Source organism: Balaenoptera borealis (genome assembly GCF_965194805.1).
Source record: "Balaenoptera borealis genome assembly, chromosome: 9".
Classification (NCBI taxonomy): Eukaryota; Metazoa; Chordata; class Mammalia; order Artiodactyla; family Balaenopteridae; genus Balaenoptera; species Balaenoptera borealis.
Window position 1 is genome coordinate 58,214,878 of NC_138873.1, and position 10,779 is coordinate 58,225,656.

The 10,779-nt window shown below is 36.9% G+C and overlaps 1 protein-coding gene across 2 annotated transcripts in view; it reads left to right on the plus strand.

Moving 5' to 3' along the window:
• ASCC3 (activating signal cointegrator 1 complex subunit 3) overlaps positions 1-10,779 on the plus strand; it is a 326,479-nt gene that overhangs the window by 260,871 nt on the left and 54,829 nt on the right. The gene's annotated exons all lie outside the window — the stretch shown is intronic.

A 10,779-nucleotide genomic window follows, 5' to 3' on the forward strand; every position in this document is an offset into this window, starting at 1 on the left:
CTCTCTCTCTCACACACACACACACACACACACACACACACACAGTGAGCTGGAAAATACCGAGTTGGGAGGTTCAAAGTACATCTAGACTAGATGCACATTGTTCGTAAAAGTTTGTGAAAACCATATGCCTATTCCACCCTACTAAAAAAAAAACCCCAAATGTATATAGTACCAAGGGAATTCAATCATTTTTCTCTTCAGTCTTTTCCATAAGAAGGCACTGATAGAGCAAGAGGTCTGTTCACATCCTTTCAGCAGCCTGTTTCTTTCCAGCATCACACTGCCTAAAACCAGTTAATACTGATCTCATGGTATATCTTTACTAAAATAAAGTCAACTCTTTTGTGAATAATAAACAGAACGACTCGTCTGCAGATACACAGAAGGTAAACTACAGTATATTCACATAGATACTGTTCTGCATACTCCCTTAATGATTTCTACAGCAACAATGATATAATCTCTTCATCCTATGGTGTCTAGTCCATGAGACTCTCAGCTTTTGCTAGGTAGTGTCTAAGTCTGTAATATCTAAGTGAGACCTCTTCTTGAGGGAGGACACTGGGACATTAGAAGTATAGGACTCATATGGATAAGGAGATCTGCAGGTACCACGGTTTTGCTAATTTCTAATCTAGAAATTATTCTCTATGTACTAGAGAACATATGTGTAACTAACAGAGAAGCATTAAATAATAAAGCAGGATTGTGTTTGAAGTAATTATAGTACAACTTCTAGAAATCATTCTTTCACTGAAAAGTGTTTTTAAATATTATTTTGTGATCACACCAGAGAGTCCTAAATGACTCACATAGCTTCATTATCTTCTCTGCTCTAACCTCCAAAACTGCATATTAATCTCCTTGTGGTTTTGAAACAAGGAGATACAACTGGTCAAGCAGGAGCTATAGAGAAGAGGATGACAGCACAACAGGGCACAGAAAAGCAGTGTGTGTGAAAGACCTCGTTCCACTACCATTGCTTTTGTTTTTATAATGTTGAATAATGTCACATTATGTTTTCGAACAATGCAGTATTATAACTTATTTACTATCAGCATCTCCTTTTACTAAGATACAGTGACTGATGTTTCTGAAGTCATTTTCAAACTTTTTTATTTTTATAATTTATTAATTATTTTTAAGAGGAATTTTTAGTATTCCCGAAAAGATCACAACTGAAAAGCTTCTAATCTCTTGAGTATTATTTTGAATTCACTATAATATTTCATCAACTTAATTTTGGCAGTGAATAAAGTTTTCTCATTATTTCTTAGGCTACATATTGTATTTAACTTTTGGTATTTGTTGTCTTTGGTATTAATGATAGTGTAGAAATTATGTTCATTAAGATTTTTATTGTAGGTGTTCTGAATATGTTGCAGTGTGATTATTGTTGGCACAGAGAAAACAAACTAGAAGGTAACCACAGAATGAAAAAAGGAATATTAAAATATTCATTGACTTTCATCAAGCATTTAAAAATACATAAACTTTTAAGTAGGGATACAATTTTATTGCCTTTAGTTTTTCTTTCAAAACTAAAAAGAGAAAGTCATATAATCAGGTCATTTCATGGTATGCTTCCTTTCACGGTGTTTTTTGGCCCTTCAGGCTTCCCTCTTCCACAGTGTTCCGTAGCAGAAGGTTGTCAGGTTTGGTTAAAAAAAAATTCCATACATTAGGTACATGTATACCCTAACTTTTGAATTCTATCCTTTTTGTTCTTTTCCTCTGTCAGTAGGCTTGTTGGGGTCAGCCTGGTATTTTGCAGAATAGTATTTATTATATTGACAGTATCACCCTTTTGACAAAGGATGGAGGCAACAGGAAATTTCTGAGTTTAATATAAAGATGAAAACTAAACTCTTCCAAATACTAAGGAGCTAAGCTAAATGGAGTTGTCTTAAGAAATATCTTAAACATATGATGAAGTATGTATAATTTAGATGTTTTATCCTTGATATGTTATTCTGCATGTGTCCATATTAAATTCCATCGGTCACATTTCTACCCACAGACCATATATTGATTCATCCAAAAAATATTTACTTTGTGCCTACAATGTGTAAGGCTCATTCTAGGGACATGAGATAGAATAGTGAACATTAGTGGCAAACTGTGTGTGTGTGTGAGTGTGTGTGTGTGTCTGTGTTAATGCACAGATAATCTATGGGCCATGGTAATAAACTATGAAAGACTTGGGTGTTGCTCCTTACTGAGGTCATCAGCACAGTGTGACGCTCCAAGAATCATAGAATATTGCCCACCATCAAAAAGAGTCTCTAAAAACAAAACAGGATATAGTATTCTTCCTTCGTGTTAATCTTCCCTGTGCACGAGGTTTGCTATATACATTTCTGCTGACCCCACATCAAAAGAACATCATGGAGAAAGTTTGAATGGGCCCAAGGGAGCCACTCAAATGATGGGAGGTATGTGATTGGGGCATTGCAGTCTGCAGAGGTAGAGGATATGAATCAGGTAACAGATATTAAAATCATGAACCTTATGAATGGAGGCCCTCTTTAGATCATGAACACAAGTAACCTTTTTAATTAATAGGAAGTTCCATCTGATCCTGCAAGTAATAAACTCAGAGAATTTATTACTTCACTTGATGAATATAATGTAGGCCAAAAATATATAGATTCAAAAAGGGCTAGAAAGAATTTATGAATGATAAAACTACTAATGAATTGTGCGTGTCATATTTGGTGTGGTAGATGCTGATCATTCTGTTACAGACCAAGGAGACAGGAATGAGGATTAGATGAAAGTGTGTCATCTGTATGGTATTTTTCTCTTGGTCCACTAGATACTTGGAATATTTTTTTTAACATCTCTATTGGAGTATAATTGCTTTAGAACGTTGTGTTAGTTTCTGCTGTATAACAAAGTGAATCAGCTATATGTATACATATATCCCCATATCCCCTCCCTCTTGCGTCTCCCTCCCTCCCACCCTCCCTATCCCACGTCTCTAGGTGGTCACAAAGCACCGAGCTGATCTTCCTGTGCTATGTGGCTGCTTCCCACTAGCTATCTGTTTTACATTTGGTAGTGTGTATATATATGTCCATGCCACTCTCTCACTTGGTCCCAGCTTACCCTTTCCCCTCCCCGTGTCCTCAAGTCCATTCTCTACTTCTGCGTCTTTATTCCTGTCCTGCCCCTAGGTTCATCAGAACCATTTTTTTTTTTCAGATGATACTTGGAACATTTTTTATCCTTCAGAATATAGGGAGTGGGGGGGTGTTATTTGATTTTCTAAATGTGACAGTCTATTATACTTGCAGGAACTAATTCCTGTTGATTATTACTCCATTATATGTAAATCTTTATTTCAGTCAACACCAAAAAAGAAAACACACTTCCACTAATTTTTTTTTTCTCTGCTAACACCTCTTTTGAGATTTCCGTTTTCACTTACTCATCTTCTTCTTAAGAAACTGAGCTGTTTCTGGCTTACATTTTTAGATGTTATTGTCTTTAAATGATAGTAAAGTACTCTATTCTAGGTGTAAGACTGAAGATTGTATTAAAACTATTTCTCTTCAGTTATTCTATGACAGCAACCCATTTATTTAAATCTAGTCTTTTCAATATATTCATTAAAAAATAATAATAACTACCTTTTATGGAGCACCTACTACATGCCAGGCACTTAATATACATTATTTATAATCCTCAAACAACACTTCATGGTAAATGTTAATATATAGAAAATGAAACTGAGGTTTGGTGAGGTTATTTAAGTTTTCCCAGGTTCCATACGAAGTAGCTCTTGAGAACTCTCTTCCCTATTCCTTACTTCCTCTCCTAGACATATTTATCCTTATCCTATGATTTAATTCCAAATGGAAAAAATTTTTAAAGTATTGAAATGTAATGGTATATACTTTTTAAAAGTCAGTTAAGAAGCAGAGTTGCTTTTAAAATTATGTGTGACCTTGTGACTTAGAATTACAGGTTTTAAATACATATGTTAAGTACTGGCAAAATAGTTATTTCAACATTCCTTATGGAAAACATAGATTTTAAGTTTTAAGCAATATCATGCTATTTGAAAAGGTTAGATATTTTATAAGAACTCTTGCCAAGTTTTTTTTTCAACACCATGAATTAATAAGCTTCATAATTAAGGCAGCTGCTTCACACTTCTATTGTTAACCAGTGACATTACATCTGTCTTGCTCCATTGATGCCCTCCTCCTACTTATTGAAGCATTTAGCAGTTTTGGCAACAGGGATTACATGGCATGGAGTAAGTAGTCTAATTAGATGTAAGTGAAAATCCTGAGGGAAAAGGATATTTAAAAAGTAATTTGAAGAATCTCTTAATGATGTTGGCACTGAAAGCCAAGTCTCGAGTAGAAGGTGCCGGTCATCGTGACAAACAAGGATTATGATTTGATATGTTCAGTGGACTTTTAGAAGGTAGTCTAAGAGTAATAGAAATAAAAAGATTTCAAAGTTGGGGAAATTTATTTGAATGAATTTTTCATAATATGCTTACCATAGTATTAATAGCTTTGAAAGAAAGCAAAATATGCCCCAAATGTATTTTGTCTCTAAATGAAACAAATGAACTTATTTACAAAACAGAAACAGACTTACAGATATCAAAAACAAGCTTATGGATACCACAGGGGAAACATGGTGGCGGGATGGTGATAAATCAGGAGCTTGGGATGAACATACACACACTACTATATATGAGATAGATAACCAACAAGGAACACAGGGAACTCCACTCAATATTCTGGGATAACCTATATGAGAAAAGAATCTAAAAAAGAATGAATATCTGTATATCTATAACTGAATCACTTTGCTGTGCACCTGAAACTAACACAACATTGTAAATTTTCAATAGATTTTTTAAGAAAATATACTCAGTTGATAAGGTTCTTGTGACTACACAGAAACATGAGTTTATATATCAAATATCCAATTTGAAAAGTTGTGAAATTCTTATTTTTCCACAAAACCTTAGATATTGACTAAAAGTATGGGTTTCATTTGTTAACATAAAATAGAACCATTCCAAATTTAGAAAAGTACCATAAAAATTTAGATTTTTATATATTAATAAATTTCTGGGGACTTCCCTGGTGGCACAGTGGTTAAGAATCCGCCTGCCAATTCAGGGAACACAGGTTCGATCCCTGGTCCAGGAAGATCCCACATGCCGCGGAGCAACTAAGCCCGTGCACCACAACTAATTAACCTGCGCTCTAGAGATCGCGAGCCACAACTGCTGAAGCTCACCCGCGCACCTAGAGCCCGTGCTCCGCAACAAGAGAAGCCACAGCAAACGAAAAGCCTGTGCACCGCAACGAAGAGCAGCCCCCGCTCGCCGCAACTAGAGAAAGCCCACGCGCAGCAACAAAGACCCAACGCAGCCATAAATAAATAAATAAATAAATTTGTTTATTTATTTATTTATTTCCAGGTTCGACAGTTCTCTGCACTGCTTTATTTAAAAGCATACTGGTTCTTTCTTTGCTCTGCCCATATAGACGACATTTTCAGTGATATAGCATTTTTAATGCTTGAATTTTATCCTCTTTGGGACACAACCACAAATCTCTTGGTTGAAAATTACAAACGTATCTTTCTTAAACATAGGCTTGGAAAAATAAGCAAGAGCTTTTTTTAAGAGAGAAATTTTAAATGGAGTAAATAAAAAGGACAAGCCAGATACGAATACCATTGGTAGGGGACCCCACATGTAAAATTAAAGAGTTCATTAAAGGAAAAATGAAAGGAAGGAAAGGTTAACCGAGTAACGGTGAACATCACCAGCCTCATGGCCTTCCATTTCCAAATAACCTCGTGACAATTGCAGGATCCCATCTGCTACTCTTTATCATCCTACTGAGGAAACCTAATGGGATATCTTCCAGGGTTCATGAGAAAGAGCTTCCTAACCCTCAGTCTGGGGAGCTGCTTGGCATCTTTTGGCGAGGCACAGATGGCAAATGTCTTGAAAAAAAAGTATCTTTCTACTTCTCTTGGTCTCTTTCCCTTGAGACCTTCCCTATTCTCCATTATTTCCTAGTTTCTTCCTAGCTTTCTGCACTTACAAGCTTTTCTTAGCACAGAGAAAAGTGAAATATTTTCCTGGTGAAAACCTTCATTCTCAGATCTGTTGTGATTTAGTAGATTCCTCTAAAGATTTTTAAGCTAATTGTGTTCTCATGAGCATAAGATGTATTTTTAATATTACCTGAAATTTGTCCTGTTTTAAATTTTTGATACTTTTTAAAAAATTACTTTTGGCTTCCTAAACTGTCCCACAGAATAACTGTCAATTACTGGGATTCTAAATGTTGGTGATTAAATAGGGTTGTTAATTAAGAAATAAGTTTAGATACCAAAGTGTGACTATCCTTAATACTTCTTTCATTATTACCTAGTTTAACTTTCTCATTTTTTCAAAAAACAAAGACCCAGTTTTGCCCAAGATGACACAAACCGGTATGGAAAAATAATACAAAAACTCAGCTCCCAAAGGGCAGAGTTGAAATTAGAATTCATATCCCCCAGCAACCTTTTAAATGCTCTTCTCTTTTTTTTTCCCCTTTGCTATTTTGTACTTTTCTTTTTCCTCTTCTTGCATCTTATTTTGCCCTTTTATTTAAATAAAACTTACAAAACATGGTATATAAAAGGGATATACCATTCACCTTCTCAGCCTAAGTTATAAGATTTGCTAAGTGTTCTATCCAATACTCAGTGCTCCTGGGGGAATACCAAGGAAATAATAGATAGACCTGTATCTTTTAAGGAGATTTGTCCTAGAGGCCAAAGAACCTAATAAAAACAAAGGAGTAGGCTTGTGTCGAGTCTCTCTGTCTCTTCTGCTGTTGCTGCTTCGTATAGTTCTGCCTCTGCACGGGAAGTGTTCAGTCCTGCTTATGGCATTCAAGGCAGAAGTGTTGCTGATGCTGTCCTCAGAAGTCAGAGTCACCAGCCTGGCCTACGGGCAGGATTGGATCACCAGACTCCTGGGGGTCACGTTAAAAGCATTTGCAAAAGGAGACTCCATTTAGACATTTTAAAATTACAAATAAAATCTTGAGTGGTTTCATATAAATTAAGTCATATTTGTAAAACTCCAGGGTAGTCTGCTTTTCAGGGAACCCTATCATGAATCACTTGGCAAAGTAAATCATTGCTAATTTGGTTTTGGATATATTTTTGTTTGTCATTGGTAGTAACTCTCTGCTTAACTTAATGATACCATAACTATTTAGAATTGTCAGTACACATGCAATCACATTGGGGAAATAAAAATGTAATGAAAATAAGTTTGAAGATTATTATCTTTGTGGGAATAAAATCTCTTCCCTAAATTCTAACCATTTGTCACTTCATTCTACTTTGAATAAGCAGAGCATTGTTTAGACTATAAAAATAAGTGGAAAATAAAAACGTTAATAGTGGATAAAGCATTTTGAAATATAATTTTCATATGCTAGAAATTGGTTTCTGCTCAGAATGTTTCTAATTTCATCCCGATAAAATTTAAGTACTCTAAAATTATTGTTAGGGTTTCATTGGTCCAGCAGGTGGAGCAGTTCAGAAATCAATGCTAGCTCACTCCTCAATTAATAACGGTGGTTAGAAGTATTCCAGAAGGTTCATGGTTCCTGTCCTAAATATCTTCCCAATAGAAATCATGCCAAAACATTGCCTTGTATTTTAACAAAGCAACCAAGTAGGTAAATAAGTGTGACCATTCCCAATACTTAAAGCCAACTAAATCTACTTCAATATCATTTTCTGTGTAATAAAGCAAAAGAAAAATTAAACATCCTAAAAGAAAAATTAAATATCCTTCCCAACCCCCTATTGGTATAAGCAGAGTCCTTTGTTTTGGATTGTTTTGGAAACATGTAATTAAAAAAAAATAACCATAGAAATACTCCTTGGTGCTGAGAGATACACAGCCCTTTAGGTTAACTAACATGCCAGACTTTTTCTCTATGTAATAATGTATAGAAACACTATGTGCTCTAAAAAAAATTTTTTTAACTGTATTGACACAGTTTCAGGTAAAATTTTTATACATTCTCTACCATAAAGTGTGTTAAAGTGTATCCTAATATGTGTTTAAGGACAAGATATTATAGTTAGCCATCTTCTTGTTTTCTTGAATCTTGTTTTACAGATAATACTGCTTTTATAAGTTTGGAGGGGGTTTAATGAAAGCAGTACAATTACCCTTTTTTAATTTGTTTGTTATTCCTGACTATATTTCCTTATACTTAATAAATACTGTAATGTTCTCTCACCTCACTGGTTGTTACCAGACCACCACTAGTCCTCATATATGAGCCATTATTTCGATAGTGTAGGAATTTATATCTCCTGGTCAGTTTCTCACAAGACAGTTTCTCGTCCATTAATACTTCTGAGTTGTTCTTTTTTTTTTTTTTTTTTTAATTTTTATTTATTTATTTATTTTTGGTTGTGTTGGGTCTTCGTTTCTGTGCGAGGGCTTTCTCTAGTTGCGGCAAGTGGGGGCCACTCTTCATCGTGGTGCGCGGGCCTCTCACTATCGCGGCCTCTCTTGTTACGGAGCACAGGCTCCAGACGCGCAGGCTCAGTAGTTGTGGCTCACGGGCCTAGTTGCTCCGTGGCATGTGGGATCTTCCCAGACCAGGGCTCGAACCCGTGTCCCCTACATTAGCAGGCAGATTCTCAACCACTGCGCCACCAGGGAAGCCCTGAGTTGTTCTTTTTATAGTCATTGTGTTTTAAAGAAAAGAGCCTATAGTCCAAGTAAGTAATGATTCCGTAACTATGGCTTTTGTGATATTACTACCATAAGTATCTCATGGACTTATTGGGGAGATTAAATTAGTTAATAGAGGCAAATCACAGAGCAGTGGTCATTTGCTCATTTGTAGTACTTAGTTAATGTTAGCTCTTCTTATATTTAGTAATATTTATTGAGCACACACTATGTTCCAGGCGTGGAATACACTGCAGCACGCTAGGCCGATGAAGTTCCAGTACTCATGGATCTTATCTTCATAATGGGGTTGGCAAACAAACAAGTTAACAAATAAACATGTAATATAAGTTCAAATGTATATAAGATTTTTTTTTTTTTTTTTTTTTTTAAATAAGGCAGGAGTCTGAAGGTAACTAGAGAAGCCTGTTCTTCACAGAACAGTTCAGGAGGGCTTTTCTGAGGACATGATATTTGAACAGAGAACTGAGTGACATGAAAGAGCAACTCATGAGGAAGCCTCAGGGAAGAAATTCTAGGCAGAGGGAACAGCAAATGCAAAGGCCACGGAGCAGGAGCTGCTTGTCAGAGGTTCAAGGAATGACAAGAAAGCCTGTGTGGCTAGAGTGGAATAAGCACTTAGCAGGCATGGTGGGCAGGGCCAAGGTCGTCTTTGGCCTGGCTGAGGAGTTTGGATTTTATCCAAAGTGTTTAGAGAAGCCATTGGAGGAATTTAGGTCAAAAGAGCGATGTGGTAATATTAATTCCAAAAAGACTGCCTCCTTAGTAGAGAAATGATTATTGCAGAAATCATTTATCATTTGGGATGTTTTGACGGTTGAACCAACAGTAATTAGTTGATTGATTATAAGTAAACAGAGTAAACAGAAGAAATAAAGATGATGCCTAGGTTTGGGGCTGGAACAATTCAATAAGAGAGAAAACCATTTATTGAAGTGAAGAAGGCTGAGTTAAGAGCAAAGTCTCTTGTTTGTTTTGGGGGTCGCTGGTGACAGGCCACATGAATAGTATTCAAAATTTCAGAGTCCAGAGGTGGGTTGAGATTATCTGGGCAGTGAGTATTGAGCAGAGGTCTGCAGATTGCACTCTGGGAACTCTAGCTTATTGAGGTTGGGGGAGGAGGTGGGTCAGCAGAAAACCGAGAGTGAAGGATGATAAACAAGAAGGAAAACTTGCAGAAGAGTGCACTGATCTGAGCTAAGGGAAAAAGGAATCTCAAGAAGAAGGTGGTGGGCTTCCCTGGTGGCGCAGTGGTTGGGAATCTGCCTGCTAATGCAGGGGACACGGGTTCGAGCCCTGGTCTGGGAAGATCCCACATGCCACGGAGCAGCTGGGCCCGTGAGCCACAACTACTGAGCCTGCGCGTCTGGAGCCTGTGCCCCGCGACGGGAGGGGCCGCGATAGTGAAAGGCCCGCGCACCGCGATGAAGAGCGGTCCCCGCACCGCGATGAGGAGTGGCCCCCACTTGCCTCAACTAGAGAAAGCCCTCGCATGAACCGAAGACCCAACACAGCCAAAAATAAAATAAAATAAATAAATAAAGTAGCTATAAAAAAGAAAAGTGCTTTAAAAAAAAAAAAAAAAAAGAGGGTTGGTCTTATATATCCTCATAAAAAAAAAAAAAAAAAAAAAGAAGAAGGTGGTGATCAACTGAGTTAAAACTGTTGATACGGAATGGATGAGAGCTGAGATTAATCACTCTACTTGATACGATAGAGCTCCTAGATGTCTTATTTTTTTTTTAAACACCATTATTGGAGTATAATTGTTTTACAATGGTGTGTTAGTTGCTGCTGTAAAACAAAGTGAATCAGCTATACGTATACATATATCCCCATATCCCCTCCCTCTTGCATATCCCTCCCACCCTCCCTATCCCACCCCTCTAGGTGGTCACAAAGCACCGACCTGATCTCCCTGTGCTATGTGGCTGCTTCCCACTAGCTATCTGTTTTACATTTGGTAGTGTATATATCTCACTGCCACTCTCTCACTTCGTCCCAGC